Consider the following 26,365-nt stretch of genomic DNA (forward strand, 5'->3'; position numbering starts at 1 on the left):
ATCATAAAGGAAGACTTGGTGCCAAAAAGAAAAGCAACATCTGTTATCTGGAATTATTTCAGCTACAAGAAGGTTGATTTTGAAACACGTGTTCTGTGTCGACAGTACCTTGCACCTGTTGCCTCAATGAGAGGTAACACAACTAATTTGTTCGACCATTTACGTCGGTACCACACAGTTGGTATATACTCCTCAGTATTTTTTCATATTGCAATATATATCACAGGGTTTAAAAAATGCAAAGTCAGTTTTTTCCAATATTGTGCAGCCCTACTTTGGAACATTATAAAATTACCATCCCCCAGAATTTTTAATTTGAAATTTGTAGAACAAAACATTTTATGTCCAAAATAAATCCTATTAAGTATCATTTCTCCTGTTCATGTAGTCTCTCCAATATGGACATCTCAAATGATGCCAGTTTTTTTGGGACACCCTGTACTCCACACTGAATCACGGGGATGTCCCCAGGTCCTGGTATAAACAGTGGGGTGATCGTTCCTTTGCTGCTGCCATCCCAGAACTGAACTCGCTGCCTTCTGACCTGTGCGTCCTCACTGACCTGTCCCTGTTTACATCCAGGTTAAAGACTCAGCGCTTCAAACTGGCTTTTAACCCTTAGCACTGAGACATTCTGTGGTCTTTTCTATCACTGTGTGTCATGTTTTACTGTTTTATGCACTTTTATAGTATTTGATTAAACTGTTGTTATCTTATAATTTTGATCATGTTTTTAGATGTAAAGCACTTTGGTCTTCTTTGTGTTGCTGTAAAATGCTGTATAAATAAACTTTTGACTGATTGACTGAATACTGAGTCAAGCTAAATTGCCCAATGAATGACGACATCCACTTGTCGTTTCTAATCTAACACCTAAATACTGACATGAAACACCTCTGGGTATATGTTAACTGTCAGTTTGCACTATTGGGAATTTGTGCATGACTGTGTCCTGATCAAAACAGTTCACCCTCAAACTTTAAGCTGCAACGTGATCACTGGTATCCTACTATCATGTCTTAAACATGTGGTTGAATCAGACAGAAAAGAAGCCATTAAATCAAAGGGCTCAAACATGCAGCCCGGGGGCCAAATCCAACCCTCCAAAGGGTCCAGTCTGGCCCCTGTTATGAATTTGTGAAACTGAAAAATTACACTGAAGATATTAATCATTTTAGTTCAGGTTCCACATACAGACTAATTTCATCTTAAGTGGATCAGATCAGTAAAATACTATCATAATAATTGTCTTAATACTCTGTGGAATATTTTTCTTATACAGTCCCTTTGCACTAAGTGTTTTGCTGCTAAATTAATTTGAGCTGCTAAACTGGTTTACATTGTTCCTGTGACTGTGACAATAAAGATCTATTCTATGCTATAATGACCTATGAATACTCACAACTCTGAATTTTTCTCTATGTAAATGTAAACATGTTCATGTCATTTTACTGCATTGACGCTGAAACAATCATTTCACAAAAATGCGACTAACCTGAACAAATATGAACATTTTGAAATGTCTTACTCTGAAGTGCAAGTTTACCAATATTCTGCCTGTTATTAAATCTTTTGTGTATTTGTTGATCCACTGTGATCTGTAAGTTGTAATTTACATGCGTATATGATAAACTGAGACATAATATAGTTAATATCGCACTTAATTTTCTTAAGAAATTTCAGTTTGTTTATGTTATTCACATTGTTTTAAAGGATAGTTGGTAGATGTAACATTTTCATCACATAATTTTACAATTTTCACTCTAAAACATACAGGAAAGTTTGGAGTTGACATTATTTCTATATTATTATGTTAATATATATTATTATTATTACATAATATTGTTAAATTTACACTAAATTTTCTTAAGAAATTTCAGTTTGTTCATGTTATTTACATTGTTTTAAAGGATAGTCAGTAGATGGAAATATTGTCATCACATAATTTTACTTTTTTCACTCTAAAACATATAGGAAAGTTTGGAGTTGACATTATTTCTATATTCGGCTAAAATTTACTTAAGGGGTCAAATGAGTGGCCATTTTCGTCAAAAAAAAAAAGTTGTAAGAAATGCATAGAACTGTGTTGAAATAATGCTAATACATTTGTGCACAGACTACTGATATTATTTGACAGTGGAAGCTATATTTTCAGAAATATTGGATTTTGAATAGCATGTGTATGTGAAAACTTTTGCTGGTGGATGGACGTGACAGTGGACGGACGTGACATTACCCATGATGATCTGGTCAGTACCAGTACTTTATTTGGTATAAACTTACATACTTACTATTGCTGATTATCCTCTTACTCATAAATGCTAGTATTGTGGATCTAAAACAATAACAGCTTAACAAAAACACAAAATGTGGCATGGTTGTTACGGATCCCATCATACTGATGCTCGGCAGCCATGTCACTGTTTCCACAAATGATCCCTGTGCAAAAACTAGTATCATAATTATTTATTGTATAGTTTATCATCATACTAAAGAGTAAATAACAATATAGAATTGTTATTTCTTTATAAAAATGCTCATTATTAGAAAACTGTTGATTTAAAAAGTGACATGTGACATTCTTAATGTATGTATTCGCATAACATATGCAGGATGGATCAGCACCATACTCCATATTGCAACCTGTAAAAATAAAACATGTGATATGTAGTATATAATCTTGTAAGGAAAATTGGGGAATCTAAAATAATAGAATATTTGTTTTTCAGGTAAATTCAGTTCTAATATAACTTGGCCATTTGTGACATGAAAATATAGCATTAATTGTGATGAAATTGGACATTTTTGACCTGAAAACATAGTTCATATGACCATCAACATCTTGCAACAGAACTGAAATCCTGTAAATTTGCATAACTTGTATTTACCAACACAAAGTTCCTTTGGGGATTCACTTACATTGATTTCTTATGCACAAAGATATAAATAACGCCTCTAAGCAAATTTTAGCCATATTATTAATAATTTCTATATCATTATGTTATTATTTCACTGGTCTGGCCAATTTCAGATCAAATTTGGCCTGTACTAAAATGAGTTTTACACCCCTGCATTAAATAGAAAGACAAAAGGGCACTAAAAACCAACATTATAAGGTCACTTAGACTTCAGTAGGGAACTGTTTTATACTTTTTACATTAGACCTATTACATTCAACACAAGCAACGCCTATTTATGTAGGGAAAAAGTTGACCTAAAAGGAGTAATGTATAGGAAGGAAACCAAACCTCAAGACAAAGACTAAATACTTTCATAACAACAGACACACTGGCCTGAGATTTACATTGCGGGTAAGGTTAGTCGTGACTGTGTTACTACTTAAAGCAAAAACATGTCAAAGTTCACACAGGCTCGGATGTCAAGGAATGTGTGCAGATTGTGCACAGCCAATGCTCCAATTGCACCTCATATATCTGTCTATGGGAATCACTCAGGAAAACATCAACACATGGGAGGATTTTGAGCATGCCCCCCCTTGTATCTATCAGAGGTGAAGTGAATCTTGCCACCATCCTGCACATTCCACAGGCTATCCCATACCCTGGCAATGTGCAGAAAGACACAGGACCACAGATGCACCATTACGACACAGCGCGTGCAATGTGCAAATAAATATGTCACGTTCACTACAGGCGCGTGCAATTAAAGTCGTTAGTTGCTCTATTAAAAATCGTTAATGCGTGACATTTTCAGACCTACAGAGAGGTAGGTGCAGTCCACGGATTTCAGGGGTAAGCGGTGAGGAGGGAAAAAAAAAAAAAAAAAAAAAAAAAAACATGCACCGTGTTTGTCAAGCGATCGGGATTCGGAAGGAATGGCCCGTCTTACCTTTGAAACCTGCGTGTTTATGACGCGTCCATATACGTCGGAAATGACTCCATGGTTATTTGTAAGTCCACATTTCCCCGTAAAATCCACGTTATTGACTGGTCTATTATTTACTGAGTGATACTTGTTGGTGACCAGAGCCAGACAGCGGAGGAGAAGGCGCAACTTGAAACTGACAGAGAGGGATCGGTCCAAACCAAAATGTGGACAAGGAGGGGTTAGCAAGCACGGCTAAAAATAACAAAATGTAACCGATGCGTTTAAAACTCGCTAAATACACTGATATTACTTCTGAAATAAATATATCGTTAACTGTCACTGTGAATAAATAGTGTTATGTTAACACATACTTGGATTTATTGACCATTGGAGAGTCAAGCACCCCCGCTGCTCAATAGAGTGAGCCTACGTGTTTTAGCTCAGTTTAATCCGATTGGTCTCTTCCAACGTGACGCAGCAGTCCTGGTGCCTTCACATGCTGTCTGCTGAGACGTTCAGGACTGGTTTATACAACTGGAACAGGCGGGATAGGTTATGTCCTGTTGAAAACCAGCAATGCATTGTTGTCCCTTGTGGAGGACATGAGTTTAAGAAACAAAACAACGTCTACAAGGGTAAAACCTGGAGTGCTGCCATACCAATCATATTTTAAAGGCTCAAGAAAAATGTATGCAGATAGGCTACTAGAGTTTAACCCTCAAAGACCCAACTACAGGTGACCAAAATCATCAAATGTTTGAAAGCTGCTGATCCTGTCAATACATGTTTTGTTTTGTTTTGTTTTTCTGCGTTATTAAACAAAATCTGGTTGTACATTCAATCAATTTCATAGAAAAAGACTTATTTTTAGGGATGTCCGATATTGGCTTTTTTGCCAAAAACCGATATGCTGATATTGTCAAACGCTTAATTTCCGATTCCGATATCTACTGATACCGCTGCTGATATATGTGGGATATTAAACTAATTTTAGGTAACATCACATATCTCCTGTCATGGAATTAACACATCATGCCTAATTTTATTGTGATGCCCCTTTGGATGCATTCTCAAATGCAACAAGGCTTTCAAAATGTACCCACTGTCTGTGCAAAGAATACATACTTCAACTTAAGTTGTGGAAAAAATGCCATATTTATTTATTTTCTCTCCCTCCCTCCATGAGTCTATTACAGTGTGGCAACTCTACCGTACATTTTTGAAAACTGCACATTTCTCTCAGCTACAAACAATGCTTCATTTACACGTCAGTAAATGCCAGCGAAATCAAGGCATTATTTTATCGGTTTTAATGATAGGCAAAAAAAAACCGATAACGATATTCACCAATATTACATTTTTATGCCAATATCGGGCCGATAATATCGGTGGGCTGATATTATCGGACATCCCTACTTATTTTTTCCAGACTGAGCAACAATATCAAACTTAAGTGAACAATATTAGTAAAGAACATAATAAAATAAAATAAATATCAAAATAAAGTCAGAGGTCTAATCAGGAATCAGTACATTCAAATTTTCATAAACAATCAAGGCTCGTTTGGTTTTTCACATATCTCAGTGTCTTTTTGAAGTTTGTTATTTCATTCTTGTAAATTAAGAACAGTGGGGGGGTCTTCACAAATCTATATTTATGTATAAATTGTTTGGCCATAATAACCAAAGTGTTACACATAATTTCTCTTTTTCTGTTTTCCATTATAACTCCAAATTTAATGTCTTTGTATTCCAGTTTTGGCGATTGAGTGTCCTTCTCAGATGTCCATTCTTGAAATGCTGTCTAAAATGTCCTGGTGTATGAGCAGTCAAAAAATAAATGTTCTAAAGATTCCATTTCAAATTCACAAAAAACACAGTTATTTTTCTCAATATTAAATCTTTGTCTCATAAAGTCAATGCAAGGATAAATATCATTTAGTGTTTTAAAATTAATTTCTTTTGCTTTTGGGTCCTGTCAATACATGTACAGTCACAGAAAAAAATTATTAGATCATCAAAAGTCATCAAAAACAACGGTTATGCAATCAACCACAAACTCCTGTGTGTATCATGTGACTAAAACAGAGAAAAGAAAACATGGAATGCCTAAAAGCACTGTTTTTGGCTGTACAATGCCATAGCTATTGAAGTAAGAACTTAAGTGATTTTGGTTATTATCAAGAAAACATGGAAAATGGATAGAGATCAGCTCTTAAATTAAACTCTTATGAGCTATTTTTGTAGTTGTCATTATATATGTCCAAACAAATGTACCATTAGTTGTACCAGGCATTAAAATGAACAAGAAATTGAAGAAAACAAGAGTGGTCCAATATTTTTTTTCCATGCATGTAAATAATTGATGATTCATTATCATCAGATATGACCCATTTGGAAATTTAGAGGCTCTGTAGCAAACATGGAAATACTGTCATCAACTGCAAAACCAAGGTAGTTTGACAAAAGACAGTGAGTGGAGACACTTGTTTTATGTTCAGTTAATGACATATTTGCTGAAAAAAATCCCTTTTTGTCTGTTTTCTCTGTTTTTGACATAATAACCCTCAACTTCACTCTGAGCTTTTATGAACATCTACATGATCAGTCAATTAAGAGGAAATTGAAATTGGAGGAAACAAGAAAAGCACTCGGAGAGCACAGACCTCCACCAAGACAAATCCCCCCCCCCCCCCATCACCACCAAAATGTAATCATTTCTTCCTTGTGCCAGTATCAACATTTCCTGAAAATTTCATGAAAATCCGTCCATAAATTTTTGAGTTATCTTGCTAACAAACAAACAAACAAACAAACAAACACACACACACACACGCAAACACACAAAGCAAAGTGATCACGATACTTCCTGGCGGAGGTAATTACCTGATTTTCACTGAAAAATGCAAAATACTGATAATAATATGATAATAAATGGATATAAATCACTTAATAAAGGTTAAATACAGAGAAAAAAATCATCCAGAAGCTGACACAAAAGTAGCACCAGGTTAAGTTTTAGTCTGAGGGGTTTTTGTTGACATGCAGCCATTTTAACTTATTGAACGCAACACTTCTTTCTCGTCAGGCAGCCCTACTGTACATGCATGCTATGCGATTGCCTAATGGAAAGGACATTCCTTAAAAAAAATGTTGCTGGAAAAAATGAAACAATGAATTGTGCTGTTTTCACCCAAGACAATTATTTAATGCAAAAAAAAAAAAAAAAAAAGCAGGAATTGCAACACTTTTCTTGGTGTCAGGAGAATATATTGTAGGCTGAACTGCTATTTACTGTGACTTATTCAAGGATATTGTGTGTTGATAGTTACAATATACAATCAAATACAAGACTTGTCAACCACATATGCTCTGAAGTAGATTTTGTAAAGTAACACTAAAAGAAACACAAAAGGAAAGGAAAATAACCAGTTGCACGTAAGCTATATTTTAGGTTTAGGTGCCCCTGAGTTTACATAGTGACTGAGTTATTTAACTATTATCAGTAGGAAGAGTGTTTGTGGTCCATTGCAGAGGAACCTAAAACCAGATACAGCTCCTCTTCTATTTGGCTGGATGAAACAAATGTAACTGCTCAGTCTGAACTTTTCTGCTGTCTGCCCGTCTGTCTGCAGTTGTCTTTTTCAATGTATGGGATCTTGAAAAATATAACTCTCAGTGAATTCCAAAGCCCATTTGTTTGTTTTCTAACAAAGCACAGACTCAGATTGTGCAGTGGTTTTAGAGGGGCTGAAGTTTGCCTTAGTGGAGAACCACCAAGATTACAACTTGGGAAAATTATAACTTTCAAACAAATACTTTCAAATGGCAAGGCATCACATGGGAAACTGTATAGACCTAAGCCTTTGGATGTTTCCCACAGTCAAAAATATGCATCACTGATACTGCTTTGTTCTGTTTTTAATTTCTTTACTGAATTGCTGCTACAAAAAACATGTTGAAACCTCTGAAGATTAAGCCATATTTAACCCATAAAGACCCAGTGGTACTTTTGTGGCAGTTCCCAAATGAATTTTTCTCTCTAGTTAACCTTTCTTAGGTGATTTATCACCATTTATTATAATATTATCCTCTGTATTTTGCATTTTTTCAATGTAAACCATGTATTTTCCTATATTTAATTCACAAATCATGTAGATGCTCTTGAGTAAATTCAATGGTAATATATCAAAACGGAGAAAACTGAAGAAAAACTTTTAAGCAAAGATATAATTAACTGAACATAAACCAAGTGTGTTCATCTACTGTCATTTATCAAACTCCATGGGTTTTACTGGCGAATCAATGTCAAAGATGACAGCGTTTCCACGTTCACTACAGAGCCTCTGAACATCCAAAAGGGTCATATTTGATGACCATGAAAAGATGACAAACTGCATTTTACACCAATTATTTACATGTATTGATAAGATCAGTAGATCAACAGGTATTAGACATTTTAGATCAGTAGATGGTTTTGGTCAGCAGTAGAAGCTTGGGTCTTTATGGGTTAAAGGAAAAGATCTAGCATTACCAAAACATAACCATAGCCTGGTGAAAAGGACAATCTCAAAATATAAGTGTTTATCTGTATGTTGAGCTCTTGCAAGTTAACAGTCACAAGCTGTGAAGAGGAACCTCTCTCTGCTATTATCAGCTCTGTGCACACAACAAAATTGGTCTCTGCCTCTGAAGCATCACTTCAGCAGACACTATCCTATCCCCTCCTGTATCTGGACTGCTAGACTTACTGCATGTGACTTCTTCAGAGCACATAAAGACACAGTGCATTTAGAATTCCTCATACTTGCATACAGCCATGTGGAAGTTTACTACAATGATTTTTCATTCATTCAACAACACATATTATATTCATGAATAAAAACTACAATGAACTTTGGGACAATAATGGTGTGTACAGTACTGGCCCATCCAGTTTATCAATGGATAGCTCAAATAGTGGTAGCGGTGAAATATTATCTCTCGAGAACAAGTGTTGCTAAGCACACAGACGGTGCCTCTTTCTCGCCCTTGTGGGAAATAACAGTTGAACAAATGTTAACATAGTTCTTAATGACTTCCTTTAAATGCTTATCATGACAAATTTATATTGCTTTCTGCTTATTCTTTTAAGTAAAACCTGATACAATTTTTGCATCAAATCAAAAGATCAATAGAAAAAATGCATGGTTTTGTTGAGGACTTGTACTCTGGAAGGCTTACCGTCTCCACAAGCACAAGAATGTTTTTCATATGAAGAGGCTGCCCTAGTTGGAATTGCACAGATTTGCTAATTAAATAAACCTCACAGGGACATCGGATGTCATCAGAATCAGAATATGCAAAAAACGGGAGATAAAGAAAAAGACAGACAGACTTGGAGGTGGAGAAGTGGAGGAGGAAATGACTGATGAGCAGAATGGTTCGCAGCTGCTGCTCCACAAAGCATCAGAGAGAGTTTTGCCACATTATGAAACCTCCTCTAATTGTACTGAACACCTTGGTTCCCACCACGCCTCTGAGATTTGGCATGAGCCATTCATTGAGGATCAATGGATGTTGAATCAAGCACACAGACAAAGGACTGTCTACCTAAGGTGAGGCAGGCTGCACACATTCTCAACATAACAAAGGAATTACACATGATGTCATCCCTAAAGTCTTCAAAGACACATCTGCCATATCACATTATCAAACTCAAATGACAATGGGATTCATTAAATGTTCATTCATTTGTCCATGATGAACCTGGTGAGAGAGGGTAATAAAGGAAAGGTACTCACTGTACTGTACTGAAGATCCAAGGAAGTCCTCTGGCTGGGATTTATTCTCTTTCTATTTTTCTTCCTCCCTTTCCTCTCTCTTTCTGTCTCTCCTCCTGTCTTCTCCCCCCTCCTCCTTCTCACCACAGCAAGATGCTGCCTGGACCAGTGCTCGTTGTCATGGTAACCAAGACCAGGGGGATTCTCACGTGACTGGATCTCCCTGGGCTCTGATTGGTCAGACGCACTGAAGTGGGGAGGGAGGGATGGTTGGGTGGGTGGGTGATGTCACATGCCCACTGGTTCACAAATGGGAGGGATCCTCACTTCAGCTGCCTGCAAACACACACAGACACAATGGGCGTCATTTTAAGGTGGGGTTAAGATGGGTGACAGAAGTGGAGCTGTTAAATAGTCAAGGATGAGTCTCATTGACTGACTTTGTGGCATGCTGACTGACTTAGAGGACTTCTGGGTTACTGATCTGAGGTGTTTTGGCTCAAACTGGGGCTCATCTGTGAGCTGCTGCTGTGAGCCATCCACTAAAATGAGCTCCAGCGCTTTAAACTGCCAAAGGCTAGAATGCACAGTAACAACACGACTGTTACAAGACATATGAGAACATCCATATGTAGCAGCTTGACCTTTTGAACCACTACACTTCTATGTCTCCTACAGGGGCGGCAGGAGCTATTTATAACCCTGCAGAAATCAGACAGATCCATAAATGCAGCTAAGCACTGTTCATCTCAGTAACATTGCGTACCCCATAAAAAGGCCAGTGAAATATTCATACATTCACAATGTTATTATTGCTCCTGTCACAGTAAGTAAATTACTTATTTCTATTTCCTGAAGCACAAGGTTGCACTGACACAGAGAGAACAGTAAAATACTAAAAATACCAACAGCACACCATGGGCATGTGCATGTGACATAACGCATAACAAAAATGGTCTGTTATACATTTTACGAGACTCATTCTATTGTCTGTTCATCAGGGCAATAAAAAACAGAGCTTCTGTTTTTTGAGGGAAAATATAGTCCTCTGTCAATTTCATGCTTATTCCCAGTGATGACATGAATAATTGTGGTCAAGGCTAGTTGTCCAAACTGTTGTGTAAGATCTTGGTATCGGTCCAGCTCTGCTAGAGATGAAAAATGTGCTCGTTCCGGGAGACATTATTCTCTGATCTCATGTGTAGTCTTTGCGAGGTATTGCACAACTCTGAATTATCTTGTCAGCATTTCACATTAAAAAGGAGTTTTAGTAATAGAGAGCAGGCGAAGTCCCGAGAGTCATACAATTTTTATTTTTCATTTTTGGTACATTTTTAAAGTGCAAATGTGGATAAATGTTTGTATGTGCATATTCTGCTAGACAAGCATTTACACAACTAACCTATTATTTTAGGATGTAGAAGTAAGTTGCTGCCTCTTACGACCTATGCAAAATTCAAGTCTGCTAGTATTTAAACCATTTATATTTCCTCAGAATAAAATGACATTGACTTCCTTATTATCCTATCAGTAGCAGAGTCTGTGTCAGAAATGATCAGAAATGTAGTTCAAGCATCGTACTCCACAGACGACGAGGGCCATGTATTATGCAGTCTTTTTTTCATCTACTGCTATAACTGGGCAGTGAACTTTATTAATAAAACATGCGCTGATGTCTCCACAGCCTGGTGTTTCTGTCGGCCACAGCCAGCTCCATAAATGTGTTATTCACCATTTTAAAAATGGTTTGTCTAGAAAACTTCAATTATCCTAGACTTTACGTGGCCGCAACTTTCTGCTTCATTTGTTCCTTAAATCTTGCAAATTTCCTCTGTGTTGTAGGTTAAGAATTTCTTTTGTTTTCTTATTAATTTTACTATGTGGCCAATGTGTATTTATTAAAATTACAATAAATTATTCCTTTTGCAACAGATACTGATTATTTTTATGATTTCTTTCAGAAAGACCTTAACATATAGACCATATAGTGTTCACAAGTCCAGTACATATAACATGTTTAACCCGTTAGGATCCAGTGTGACTTTTGTGGCAGTTTCCAAATGAATTTTTCTCTGTATTTAACCTTTTGCCATTTAGTATAATATTATCCTCTGAATTTAGCATTTTTCCAGAGAAAATCATCTATTTTCCTATGTTTAATTGACCTATCATGTATATGTTAATAAAAGTTCAGAGAAAAGTCAAAGGTTATTGTATCAAATCAGAAAAAAATGAAAAAAAGGTCACTTTCAGTAAAATATATCATTAACTGAACATAAACCCAGTGTCTCCATCCACTGTCATTGATCAAACTCCAAAGGTTTTACTGGTGAATCAGTGTTGTAGAAGATGCCGGTGTTTGTCCGGTGACTATGGAGCCTCTGAATGTCCAAATGAGTCAGTAGATGCTTTTGGTCGACGGTGGATGTTCGGGTCTTTATGGGTACAGCAGATGTATATATATGAGCCAGGAGGTCTGAGTTATGACAGATTGGATGAAGCAGGTCAAACCAAGCTCTCATACACGACTAACACAACACCAAAGGACATGTAATAAATTCCAGACATAGAGCCTGAGCCTGAAGTTTATTTAAGCACTTTTCCTCTGCACAGTATACAGTACAACCCCTGTTCTCTGTCATCTCTTGTGACCATGAGATGACGAAGATGATGATGATGATGATGAGCGCAGTGATAATAATAGGTGATCTCATCATGTTCATGGCCTGCCATCAGGAGTCTGTTATGGGCCAGTGAGCTTCAGGCTGCAGTGGAGAAGAGGCAAAGAGCAGGAGGAACACTGCAGCGACACCACCTATTTTACAGCCAAAAAACTGAATGATACACCTAAACAGATGTGGAGACAATGAGACAATATAATGGGGCAGGATTTCTGAAGTAGAGAAAACTACAGATGATGTCAAAAAAAGACATTTTGACATATCATGGTCCAAGAACACAGGTGTAATCTATCGTTCTGAGGATGGCTGAATTCCATTTTGCTGCCTCAGGATCTTGATGTCTGACATCCTAGGAGATCACAAACTTTACTAACACAAACACATGCTTTTCCAGCTTTGGGAAAACATATCGTTTGTATTGTTTAGAAACCCATAAAACCAATCTAGCTCCTTTTCTTGATCAAGTTATAATCAACAAAACATTAAAACAAAATAACTTTGTGACCAATTTTCAGGTTTTACTGAGAACAATAAAACCCCCCAGCAAATCTGATACTTTCTTTCTATAAATATAAAAGAGGAGATGGGAAATATGCATTCATAAGATGATGCCATAAGCCAGCTATCTCACTAGGGGTTTGTCAGAATGGTTATTCAATATGCAGCAGCGAAAAAATAAACCCAAGAATCTAAATTAACCATCCATCCTTCCATTCTCTGAACCTCTTAATCTTCTGGATGTGTCGCCAGTTCATCGCAGGGCTGGCATATACAGACAAACAACCATTCACTCACACATTCACACCTAAGGGCAATTTAGATTGACCGTTTAACCTATTAGTGCATGTCTTTGGATGGTGGGAGGGGGGAGAACATGCTAACTCCACATACAAAGGCTAACGTCAGCACTGGAAACCACCCTCTTGCTGTGATGACAGTGATCAGTGCCGCCCACCTAAATTAACCACTTTTGATTTTTTGTGAAATAATTTAGAATTTTTTTTTTTTACATTTTTACATTTTACCAATGATCGTTTCATAATTGTGGTTTTAATGAAAAATCTGACTACTGCTAATTCTGCTTATATAGGTCTAAGTGTGTAGTTCGTAGCTACAATTGCTAAAACAGATGCTTTGTAACAGTCTTTCTATTTCTGATTTTATTCTGTATATGTAATGTGAATTGTATATGAAACACTGTCTTTACAAACTGGATACTGGATGCCAGTGCACATTGGCATCCAGGAAATTAAAGGATTCATTTTATACAGCAATAGGCTACATCAATAAGTGAACAACACTTGGATATCTAAAAGTCAAAGAATCTGAAGTAAACATAAAACAAGTATAATCTGATACTAGTAATTTTTCTGCAAAATTGAGGGAGTAACGGTAAAAAATTGGGTTTTTGAAAATCATGACCTTAAGTTTGACCTTTCAAGGACACTGAAGATCAACAAAATTGGTACCGAATGAAAGGTCATGTCCGACTTCATGTAAGTTGACAATTCAAAGTTGGCTGATATCCATCTCAGTTTTCAAGATAGAAGCTGTTTTCTGAATATGCAAGTTAGGTGCTTGAGCCCTGGTCACTTTAGATGCCAATAACTCAATAATAATAATAGATTGGATTTATATAGCACTTTTCTAGACACCCAAAGCATTTTACATTATTGACCCATTATTACTTCGCTCTCACATTCGCCCTCTGGTGGTGGTAAACTACATTTGTAGCCACAGCTGCACTGGGGCAGACTGACAGAGGCATGGTTGCCAATTTGCGCCTATGGCCCCTCCAATCACCACCACCAAACATTCATACACCAGTGTGAGTGGCACTGGAGGAAAGGACTGACTAGGACAGAGTGGGATTCAAACCGCCAACCCTTCGGTTATTGGATGACCCACTCTACCGCCTGAGCTCTTTATATATGCATGTGACAAATGAGGTAGGTAATTGACAGAGGACTGAATTTCCAATCATTTGGCATCAGTTTGAAATTGCTATGATGAACAGAACGAAAGTTATTAACGACAAACAAATTTTACATACGTTACCATAACAACCGGAAGTCACGTGACCTACAGTTGAAATTTGGCATTTGAGAAGGGACTTGCACAGAGATGTTGCATGTTAAATTTTGGTATGACTGGATGAATATTGGTGATATTACAGCCACACAGTCAGAAAACTGAGTTTACTGACCCCCTAATATTTATCCCCAGGTGCTAATGAGCGTGTGACCCTTATGATATCATCAAGCATATCATCAGATGTAGAATGGAAAAATGCACACTTTGGCTTTGGTTTCAAGTCGATACGATGATTTTGATGGAAGTTATCGTAAAAAAAATCTATTTTTGAACTTTGGCCTATACCTCAGCTGTACTTTGGCCTACTATTGGCAAAAGCTAATCAGGTCGACTAGAGAATATGGACAATCATTCGGTCATGGTTTGATATCAATAATTCTTGAAACGTGACCGCTAGAGCACATACAGAAAAACAGACGGACAGGCAGAGGAACTGACCAGTACACTTGCCCCCTGGCAAGCAATAAGCAAGGACATATCACTGCAATACCTTTTGTATACATGATGACACAGTACCTCATCTAGAGCCAGCATTGATCTAACGGGACAGCTACAGTAATTTGTGCCAAGTCAGTGAAACAGAATCAGAGGATGATGCAAGGTAACCATCTTGCACTGAAACACATAAAGAGCCAACGCTCACCAAACTGAACACACGCCAAGTGATGTCTGATGTCTGAATTAGAAGCAGGATGAGTGTGCAGCCTCTATATGGATGGTAATTATTTAAACCCACAGATAACACAATAAAAACTCTCTTAGACCAAACCAGAGATATTGAAAAAGGTCTTCCCAGAATCCCATCACTATTTTAGGTAACATGAACCCGTCCAGGACTGCAACTTGAACATTTAATTTCCTCCAGAACCATGAGGACTAACCCTGTAAAAACACTACGTAAATCAGTTCCAGTCCAGTGCCCCTGAGCATGATGGGTAAGAGGGAGAAATGGAGAAAAATAAAGGTGTTTGTATGTGTGAGCATGGTGGTAGGGGTCCGAGAGAAAAAAAATCAGCAATCGTGACCTATAGGTAGGAGTGAAAACACACCGGGTTAAAGGAGACGGAGGAGTAGGAGGGTAGACAGTGAGGTCAGGATTCTGGAGGTCATGCTGTGTCTGTGGTCAGTCCAAGCCAGTCTAATTTTAACTGTATGTGTTTAGAAGACCTCAGACCAGGACTGTGTGAAGACAGAAACAGCAGCAGTGGTCTGGGTGTGGCCACACTGGACTCATTTCTCACACTGCCGGACGTTTACTGTGCATCCGTGAACTGCAACCGTGTTCGGCTATAAAACCATGCTGTGCTTGAAGCCGAAAGGGTCAAATGTTACTGCTATGACCTCTCGACCCTGACCCCCTTCCTGAACTATAGCAACATAGATGCTCCAGGTCTAAGTATGGCTGTGTATATTATGACTCCAGGTGCTTAAAGGTAACCTGTTTGTGGATATCTATATTTGATTGGACGTGAAAGTTTCGCAAGTGGAGTAGAAGAGTACAGCTTATATGCAGTGGATACATAGTGGATAAATACAAGTAAAAATACAATAAAGGTTAAGTTAACAAATTTTCCAAACATTTACTCCTCAAGAGAGTTGCAGGGGTTGCTGTATCCTATCCTAGCTACCAATAATAAAATAAAAACGGTATACTTTTGTTTAGTAGTGTCCTAACATGCATGCTTAAAATAATAATTCAATCTTTTATTTGATTATAGTTCATTGTTTTCCCGTTTATACCTATAATATATATGATTGATGCTTTGTTCCCACAAATACAGTTGTTAATGTGTAATTATTCCATATATTGTAGTCAGTTTCTTTGTGTGTCGACTATATTTGGACTGTAAAGCAGGATGGGATGTAAGCATCAAAAACAAAGTAAGCTGAGGTTTATGGGAATGTGCCGTTATCGAGCCACAAACCAAAATACTGGAAAAACTTTGTGTGATGATGGTGTCAGACAAAACTGCTTAATAATAATAAAAACAAAATCAGTCCAAAGCATTAAATTATTGCAGTACATTTTGAGTGGACAATTTAACAATAACACACACAATAATGTCAAACTACAACAGTTTGCGTCCCTAGAATATAGCAGTAAGATCTATGGCCTAATCCCAATTCACCCCTTGGCCCTCCCCCTTCGTCCTTGCACTTGGCACTACCTCTTGAAATGGAGTTGAAAGGGGTAGGGGTTGAAATATTCCCCTATGAAATGGGACAACCCTTCGAGACCTGTTACGTCATCAGCAGTCATCGATGCTGCTGTAAACAGATGTGACAACTTTGTTTGTGCCGTTAGCAGTTGTAACCGTCTCTGTTGCATGGGCTATGGGCATCTTTTTGCCGTCATCAACCGCAAACCACAGAAATGTGGTCTATATTACATTGAAATGACTTTAAAGGTAGGGTAGGAGATGTTTTCCCGGATCATTTTATACTATATTGCTCAAAATCTCCTTCACACCCTGATTACAACCAATTAATTAAATACTCTAACACAAAAATAAAACAATTTAGTCACCTGTGGAACGGACAGGACAGAAAAAACACCATCCAATCATTTTAACCAACCCATCAAAATGATTGAATGGTGATATGTCTATCAAACTCAACTGTCATTTGTCCCGCCTCCCCACCTCCCTCTGCAAGTACAACTCTTTAATGGAAACGAAGCCAGAGCCAGAGCTTGGCTAGCCATTTTGTGCTATATTAGATTATAAAGTTCACCGGCAAGCTTTTTTGTCACTGTCGCAGGCAAACTAATGCTGTGCAGCCCTTGAAAACCCTCTGGAACAAGCATTGCGCGTTCCGGTACTCTGGAGGCGTGGCTTCAGGGGGAAGTCTAAAGAAAGGGGTTTGGAGTTTTCAATTGTATATTTTCAAAATGTAGCTTGCTCCAACACTTTTTCCAGGATCTCCTACCCTACCTTTCAATGGACAATCAAATGATTCCGTTATTTATGAAGAAAATACGAACATTTGTGTGTTTCTTTCATCACACTGCTGCATTTTTAGCTGTGTTTACCTCCATCTTGCCGAAGATTCGAACAGAATTATAGGAAATTTCTCATACCCCTCAGTTTGTAGTGTGGTCCTGGAAAATCTCAGTCCTCCCAATTAGCCCTTCCCCTCCGACTCATCGAGAATCAGGACACCCCTACCCCCACACGTGAACGTACAAAATAGAGGGTAAGTGAAGGGGGGCGGGGGGCGCAAGAGATGAATTGGGATTGGGCCTATGTCTGTGTATAGAGGAAGCTTCACTGGGATGTTGCATTCACTTGTGTTATTTTTGTCCCAAATGACACTTGAAAAAGACAAATATTGCATGGTAAGTGCTATCGGTGTGCATAGGAAAACAACTCTAATGACTTGATAGGAAAAAAATCTCAATATGTTCTTGATTTGTTCATATTAATCTTCTCTGTGGAACATTTTTTGAAAAAACCTACTCTGTCAGTAGGAGAATAGAGCTGAGACATGGTTAAACTGGAAGACAAACAGGATGTGCAGAGACTTATTCACTAATCGAATTTCTGACTCTCTGTGTCAGTGTGAAGACTGTAAAGGTAAGGCAGCCTTGAGTGGATTTCTAGAGCTCTCTCCTTGAGTCTCAGGCGACGTTCTGCATGCTAAGCAGCAGTTTAACTCCGCTTAAGAGTCTAACATGCTAAAGAGCATCTCACTTTGTGTTTTAATCAATCAATGAAAAATCAATTGAAGCAACACAAAGATGCTCCTCGTGAGAGCTTTTGTCGTTTTTGCTGTCGTTGTGTAAGTGTGTGTCTTCGTCTAAGCCAGTTTTCTCAACTACAGACCTACACGGACTCACCTTAAGTATCTGATCCCTGGCTGGCAGTTTGCCTCAGATCACTGCACTTACCCTTGAGATTGCACAAACACGACTTTAAACATGATCAAGTTTCCATGGCAACAACATTTTCCTCCTGTCTGGGCCAATAAGAGAATTGAGAGTCGTGTTTGTTATGATATTACAAACTGTCACATTTCAGGTGGGAGGACAGCACCGGCTGGAGGAAATGCAATATAGGATCTACAGACAGACCTTAAAAGTAATGTGTGCACTGAAACCATGTCTAATTCAGGTTGATGTTTACATCCTCCTACGACCCAGGAAAGTGACAGTTTTAGCTTTTTTTACATAAAAAAATTGTCTTGATTGGAAACTGCATTATGCAACAGTTTTTTCAGATATATTTTAAAAATTATTTGTATTTATTATCTCCACCAAGGTGGTTATGTTTTCATTGGGGTATGTCTGTTTGTCTGTCTGTTAGCAAGATAACTCAAAAAGTTATGGACAGATTTTGATGAAATTCTCAGGAAATGTTAATACTGGCACAAGGAACAAGTGATAAAATTTTAGTGGAGATTGGGGTGAGGGGGGGTTGATTAAATTTTCAGGAAATGTTGATACTGGCACAAGGACCAGATGATATTTTTTTTGGTGGTGGTTGTGTGTGGGGGATTTTTTGTTTGTTTGTCTGTCTGTTAGCAAGATAGCTCAGAAAGTTATTAAAGGATTTTGATGAAATTTTCAGGAAATGTTGATATTGGCACAAGGAAGAAATGATAAAATTTTGGTGGTGATCGGGGGGATGGATTTTTTGTTTGTTTGTTTGTCTGCTAGCAAGATAGCTCAAAAAGTTGAGGACGGATTTGGATTAAATTTTCAGGAAATGTTGATACTGGCACAAGGAAGAAATAATAAAATTTTGGTGGTGATTGGGGGGGTGACTGATCTGCCTCTAGTTTATTTATCTATTTATTTATTTATTTTAATAGAATATCCTTTGCAATGGACAGCATTTTGTAGTCCAACTGTGAAATTTTTGTCCCCTACAAAGGACAAAAATGCATTGCTGGATCTCAGGAGGATATTACTGCATATATCTCTGAATATGTGTTCTGTTTCTGCAGGGCCTCAGGTGTTGAATTCAATGTGGTTATATTTTTCCAATCATGTGTAAAAACAGTTAAGAAACTAGAAAAGCACTCGGAGAGCGCAGACCTCTGCCAAGGCAGATCAGTGCCCCCCCTCCCCCTGATCACCACCAAAATTTAATCATTTGTTCCTTGTGCCAGTATCAACATTTCCAGCAGAAATTTTCATCCAAATCCAAAAACATAACCCCCTTGGTGGAGGTAATAAGCAGATAGCTCTTGTCCTTAGGTTTATACACCTGGTAAAGTATGTTAAATTCTAACATGCCATATCCCTTTTACTGGCTTACTACTTACTTTGATATAACTTAATCTTTATGTAATAGGATCGACCATTAAGCCTGCTGTGCTGAAGTTAATATGCAGGCAGGGTCAAAAAAACATGGTAGTCACAACAGAGCATGGAAATGTGTAATTGCATCTAAATCCATGGCATTAGGTGACTTAATAAGATGAATTATTGTATACTCCAACGTTATATCCAGCCATTAATATTTACTTGATGGTTCACTTGGGCTCCGTAGGCTGTGCTTTACTTAAATAAACAAAAGAAATGCGTTTGAAGGTGAAAAATGTAATAAGGAGTTACCGAGAAACATGCAGGTTTAAATGAAGTATAAGCTGCGTGTTATCCTCATTTCCACACTCCATTATTTATGATAATGGATCTGTTTTAGACACATCACAGGTCCAGTTATGTAATACCAACAGATTGAATTCTAGCTTGCATGCTTTGCTTCAGGGAATGTTTTTATTATATTATATTTAGAAATTAGACATATTCTGCCCTTCATTATTTCCTAATGTTTCCACAGAGTTGCACAAGGCAGAAATAGGACAAATAGAGTCCAAATACATCAAATTATTGAATAAAAAAAAAAAAAAAGAATGCTAGTTTTAGATTTTTCCTTTCCCTCTTCATTACTTTATTAAAGAGCCTTCAGTCTTACCTGCCAAGCTCTGTAAAGGCCATGTAGTTAAATTGCCTCCTTATCATACTGATTCCAAACAGTGTGTGTTTGTTAACAGACCAGAATTTTAATTGTGTTGTGCTCTGCCTGCTCTGCCAAGGTGCCCTCTATGACTCAGTCTTGCTTTTGCCCCCTTTTCCCAGCCCTTCCTCCCGCCACGAAGCTGCCGTATTCGTCTGATCCGACTATTTCCCCACCAGCAGGCAGTAAATGTAATCAGCAGTCAGTAAACACAGTCCCAAGTAAAGCTTTTTCATTACAGCCAGAGACAGTGCAGAGCTCAGCCGCAGTTTACACAACGACCTCAAAGCTCAGTGCCAGTCATGACGCATACACTGTGCAGAAACCCACATAGAAAGGCCTGTGGTGGTCTGAGGGAGGATTTCACAAATGGGAGTTTATCGCAAAACAATATAGAGATGCTTTTTGTATCAAAGCCGAACAAAGCTAAACCTCAACTTGACCTTGAGTTCGAATTCAAAAAAGGCAAATCCAGACAACATTGTTCAATCACTTTGTTTTTCAGTCCACACTTTGCCTTTTAACCCATAAAGACCCAAATATCCACTGGCAACCAAAATCATTTATACATATAAAAAGTTAAATAACTGTTGATCCGTTAATCCAATGTTTTTCAACCTTGGTGTCCTGGAATTCTAATGGGGTCACCTGAAATTTCTAGTAATTGATTTAAAAAAAATTAAAAAAAAAATACTGATAAAATATTTTTAATGATTCAATATATATTTCATTATGATTAAAACACCACACACTTTTCCTAATAAAAATCAAGTTCAAATAAAATGCAGGATATAATATCTGAGAGGGCATATTTTGATTGATCTTATCATGTGACTGCGTGCTCAGAGTTTGAGTTCTTGTTTGTTCAGTATTTATTGTCAGCCTTGTAAATCCAAGCTGGACTGACTGTACATATCCTGACCAAGGAAAATAAAATTCTCACTTTGTGCAGTAATCTACACCTGGCTTTTCTACCTCCGTCCATAATAATATACATCATATAGCCTAAATGTCATCTAAAATGAACATTTATTTGCAACATAGTACAGCAAACTATTACATGATTTTAGCACAACAATGTCTCAGTTTTGAACGTCTGGGGTCACCAGAAATTTGTGATGTTAAAATGAGGTCACCAGCCAAAAAAGGTTAGGAACTACCGTATTAATCCTCTCAATATATGTAAATAATTGGTGTAAAATGCAGTTTGTCATCTTTTCATGGTCATCAGATATGACCCATTTAGACGTTCAGAAGCTTCGTATTGAATGTGGAAACACCGCCGTCTCCTGCAACATTGATTCACCAATAAAATCCATGGAGATTGATAAATGACACTTGTTTATGTTCAGTTAATGATATATTTTACTGAAAAAGTCACTTTTTCCTCCATTTTCTATGTTTTTGGTATAATAACCCTGAACTTTAATTTGAGCTTTAATGCACATCTGTATGATTGGTGAATTAAATATAAGAAAATACCTGATTCTCACTCAAGAATGCCAAATACTGAACATAATATTAGAATAAATAATCATAAATAGCTTAAGAAAAGTCAATAATAGAGGAAAAAATCATTTGGGAACTGCTACAGAAATAGCACTGGGTCTTTATGGGTTAATTCTACCTCACATGTCCAGATGTTGAAGAGTGTATTCCATAACAGGCTGAGCTTGTGGTTTTGGTTAGTTCTGTATCATGATACAAAATGACCATGATTTTCACATTCAGTAGCGTCCATAGAGAGTCTGCGCACAAAAAACACAGCTCAAGGACAGAACATGTCTCTCTCAGACTGTAGCCAAAAGGACATGCATACATGTAACAGTTTCACGCACAAAAAAGACTTGATTTTTCTGCAGGTATAACCGTCTCTGACACACAGAGGAAACAACCTGATGGAAGGGATGTCTTCCAGAATGATGTCTCCATCTCCATGCCTCCAGGACATGTATATGAAAACACTGTGAATCATATGCTACGGCCTTTACAGTCAGCAGATCGCCAACCCAATACCCACAGTATGGGAGACTTTCAACTGACATTACATACAAAGCTCATTAAAATCCCAAACAATGGCATATAGTTCGTCATGAATGGTAGCACAGTGGTTAGCACTGTCGCTTCAAAGCAGGAAGGTTCTGAGTTCATGTTGCAAAGTTTAGGACCTTCTAGACCAGGGGTGTCAAACTCATTTTAGTTCAGGGGCCACATACAGCCTGATGTGATATAAAGTGGGCTGGACCAGTCAAATAATAGAAATAATAGGATAAGAACTTTTGAGTGAAAAAAGTTAATTCCGTAATGAAAATGTTTACATCTACGAATTGTACTTCAACATAACCTGAACAAATATGAACAACCTGAAAATTCTTGAATAAAATAAATGCAATGTTAACAATATTACACCTTAGTTTATCATTTACACACGCGAATCATAACGTAGAGATTACAGTGGATCTACAAATACACAAAACATTAAATAACAGGGAGAATATTATTAAAATTCCTCATATTTCTCTTAAGATATTTCAGATATTCAAATTTTTTGTAAAAGGCTAGTCTGTAAATGTAGACATTTTTATGTAATTTTACTTTTTTTACACTAAAACAAAGAGACAAATTTACCGTTTTCATTATTTATAGGTTATTATGATAGTATTTGACTAGTCTGATCCACTTTAGACTGAAATAACCTAAAATGATTTTAACATCCTTGATTGTTAATATCTTCAGCGTAATTTTTACATTTCACAAATTCATTCCAGGGGCCGGATTGAACCCTTTGGCGGGCCGGATTTGGCCCCCGGGCCGCATGTTTGACACCTGTGTTCTAGACTATGACATCAAGTATAACCCTAAGAAAAGCCAAATAATGATAGTTAGAAGTGCAGGGGGACAGAAAATCAACTTTTCCAACCTTTTATTTGGCTGACAGTCCTCTTGATGTTTGTGAGGAAATTAAGTACCTCGGTCATGTCATATCCAGTGACCGGATGGACGACAAAGACATCCATTGACAGCGCTGTAAGATTTATTCTCAAGCTAACATGTTGATTAGGAAGTTTTCTATGTGCTCCGATTCAGTGAAGTGTTCTCTGTTCAGAACCTACATCATGCCATTATACAGGGTGGGGAAGCAAAATTTACAATATTTTGAGGCAGGGATTGAAAGACAGTGTATGACCAATTAGTTTATTGAAAGTCATGAGAATTTATTTGCCACAAGAAAATGGACATAATAGAAAATGTTTTTATTCTATGTGTCCTCCTTTCTCAATAACTGCCTTCAAATGCTTCCTGAAACTTGTGCAAGTGTTCCTCAAATATTCGGGTGACAACTTCTCCCATTCTTTTTTAACAGCATCTTTAAGAAAGTCGACATTGCTGTGTGATGTTCTATTGGTAGCATGTTCTAAAATGCCCCAAATAGCATAATCCAGAGGGTTTAGATCTGGGCTAGTTGGATTTGCAGAAATCTTGTATTTTTCTAGTTGTGTGTGCTGGAGCACCATCCTGTGTCCATACATAATTTCCATCTGGGTAGTTTGCTTTAAGCCATGACAATACCTGGTATCTCAGAGTCTTGTAGTAAGTATTAACATTGATTTTTTCATCAGCTTTGTAGAATTTTATAGGCATTTTCTTTCCATCGGAAGCCACAACACCAAAAGCCATAACTTGTGCAGGATGTTTTGTTCTGAATGTCACCTTAATCTCAGCTTTTGATTTTGCGATAAATCTGTCATTTCTGTGGTTCAGAACAGCATCGACAGTGAAGATCTTTTCATCTGAAAAGATCATTACAATGGAGGACTTTTTCTTGAACCATGTAATAATTTTCTTGCACCTTTCCAATCTCTTTTCCTTCATAGCTGTTGTCAACAAGTGTTTTGGTGTTCTTGTGTAAGATTTTAACTTCAAATCATATTTTACTGCATTTCTAACGGTCTTGTCGTCTACCTCAAGTTCAATTGCCATTTTTCTCATGGATTTGGTTGGATCCTTTAGGATTTTGGATTTGAGAGCTTTAATAAAAGCTTTGGTACATTTTTTGTTGCTTCCTCCACTTCCAGACTTTCTCGTAATAGTTTTGCTCATAGTCATTCTCTTCTTTCCATTATAAACAGTCTTTATTGACACTCCAACTATTTTTGAAATCTCCTTTGGTGTGACGAGTGCATTCAGCAAATCACACACTCTTTGACGTTTGCTTTCCTGATTACTCACATGGGCAAAAATTTCTGGAAAGGTATGGATAATAGTGTTAGGTATGATTATGACATCAATATATGTTTGGTTTCAAAACAACTGATGTAGTGCCTGCTGAGAAAAAACAACTAAATATTCACTGTAAATTTTGCTTCCCCACCCTGTACACTGCTCAATTGTGGTCAAACTATAAGAAAATGAGTTTGCAGAGGCTCAAGGTAGCCTATACTGTTGCAAAGAGGTTGCTGCTTCATGTCCCTCGGTGGCATAGTGCCAGTCAACTGTTTGTGACCACAGGAGTGCCAACTTGTGAGGCACTATTAAGAAAGTTGATGTTTAGTTTTATGTGTCGCCTGGATACATCAGAGAACCACATTATAGAAGCTCTAGGTAGCCCCCTAAAGAGCTGCTATCATTTCACCTCTAAACTGAGACGGCATCGGTGCAATAGTTTGTATATTTTATAATGTGCTTAATTTTTGTATATCCTTTTTATTCTTTTTTATCCTTTTTATTCTGTTTATTCCGTATGTTGTGTGCTTGTGGTTTATGGACCTGTGTCTGCAATAAAGTTTATTATTATGTGGAGTATGCACCATGTGGGTTTCCCCCAGTGTCCGAAACATGTATGCTCGGTTAATTCCCCTGTCTGTGCTCTTGGCCAATACCAGCTTACATCTGGAGTTGGTTCCCTGGTGCCTTCACTGTGGGTTAAATACAGACGTTTATTTTCCCGACAGGACAATAAAAGCGAACTTTAATTTCCTTATCCCTCCAATGTTCACAGACGGTAGAATCAATGCCAAGGGCCACTAAAACCTGGCAACACAGGTGGCGTGACATTTTACTGAGACACTAAATGTTGCTTTTTTTTCATGTGTTACCTGTTCCTACATCCCTTATATTTACATACCTATAAAAGGCCTCTACTATTCTTCTACACGGGCTAAAAAACATGGAAATAACAAAAAAATATGAATCCATAATGTGGATACTGAATGTTCAAGACCAAAAAGCATGTTTCAGCAGATGTATAATAGTTGAAAGTTTATTTTTGCAATCTCAGAAAGTTTGGTTATGGACATTTACAGTTCTTTCTGATAATAAATATGCTAAAAACCTCAACAAAAAAAAAAAAAAAAAGAAAGGTCTCGACTATTATGAAATGCCTGTTATTGTTAAAGGAGGCCAACTTTTACAGTGAATGCACCTGTCTTGTCGCATACAAAGGGCTGGGGAAAAAATATGTATTTTTGTACCTCACTATTTTTTTTTTAGCTGTTCTCTAAATCTTGTCATAGTTTCTGTAACCTACATTGGAGGCAAACAGGGTTACAGTGATGAAATAACTGGGAGTGTACCTGTATTATTTCCCTTGGTGGTAATTTCTCTTTCAGATTCCTTGTGCTGCACGTCCACCAGTGGGGTCCTTACCACACGTAGAGCTGGAGGTGCAGGTCTCACTGTGCACCATACTCATATTAACCCATAAAGACCCAGTGCTACTTTTGTAGTAGCTCCTAAATGATATTTTCTCTATATTTAACCCAATGTTTTTTTGGGGTCGGGACCTCATATGGGGTCACCTGGAATTCAAATGGGGTCACCTGAAATGTCTAAAAATTGATTAAAAAAACCAAACCAAAACAAAACAAAACAACTTACTAATAAAAAATATATGGTGAGTTGACGGAGACAATCACAATACATAAAAGACATGACAAATTGTGAGTCTGAAACTGAAGCACTGTGGTTCTGTTTATCTGTCAAATGTTCATTGTGGTCAGTTTCAGATGCTGCAGCTCTTTCATAATTCATAGTTTGAG

General features: G+C 37.4%; 1 protein-coding gene across 6 annotated transcripts in view; it reads right to left on the reverse strand.

Moving 5' to 3' along the window:
- The window catches only part of mical3a (microtubule associated monooxygenase, calponin and LIM domain containing 3a), a 148,573-nt gene that overhangs the window by 94,901 nt on the left and 27,307 nt on the right, over nt 1-26,365 (reverse strand). For 5 of the 6 annotated variants that reach the window (XM_030136913.1, XM_030136915.1, XM_030136916.1 and 2 more), the window contains exon 2: nt 9,611-9,925. The gene's annotated coding sequence lies outside the window, so the exon portion shown is untranslated. Of the gene's footprint in view, nt 1-3,849; nt 4,026-9,610; nt 9,926-26,365 lie in introns of those variants that run through there. The other variant, XM_030136914.1, reaches the window with a different exon arrangement.

Source organism: Sphaeramia orbicularis, chromosome 6 (assembly GCF_902148855.1).
Source record: "Sphaeramia orbicularis chromosome 6, fSphaOr1.1, whole genome shotgun sequence".
Taxonomy (NCBI): domain Eukaryota; kingdom Metazoa; phylum Chordata; class Actinopteri; order Kurtiformes; family Apogonidae; genus Sphaeramia; species Sphaeramia orbicularis.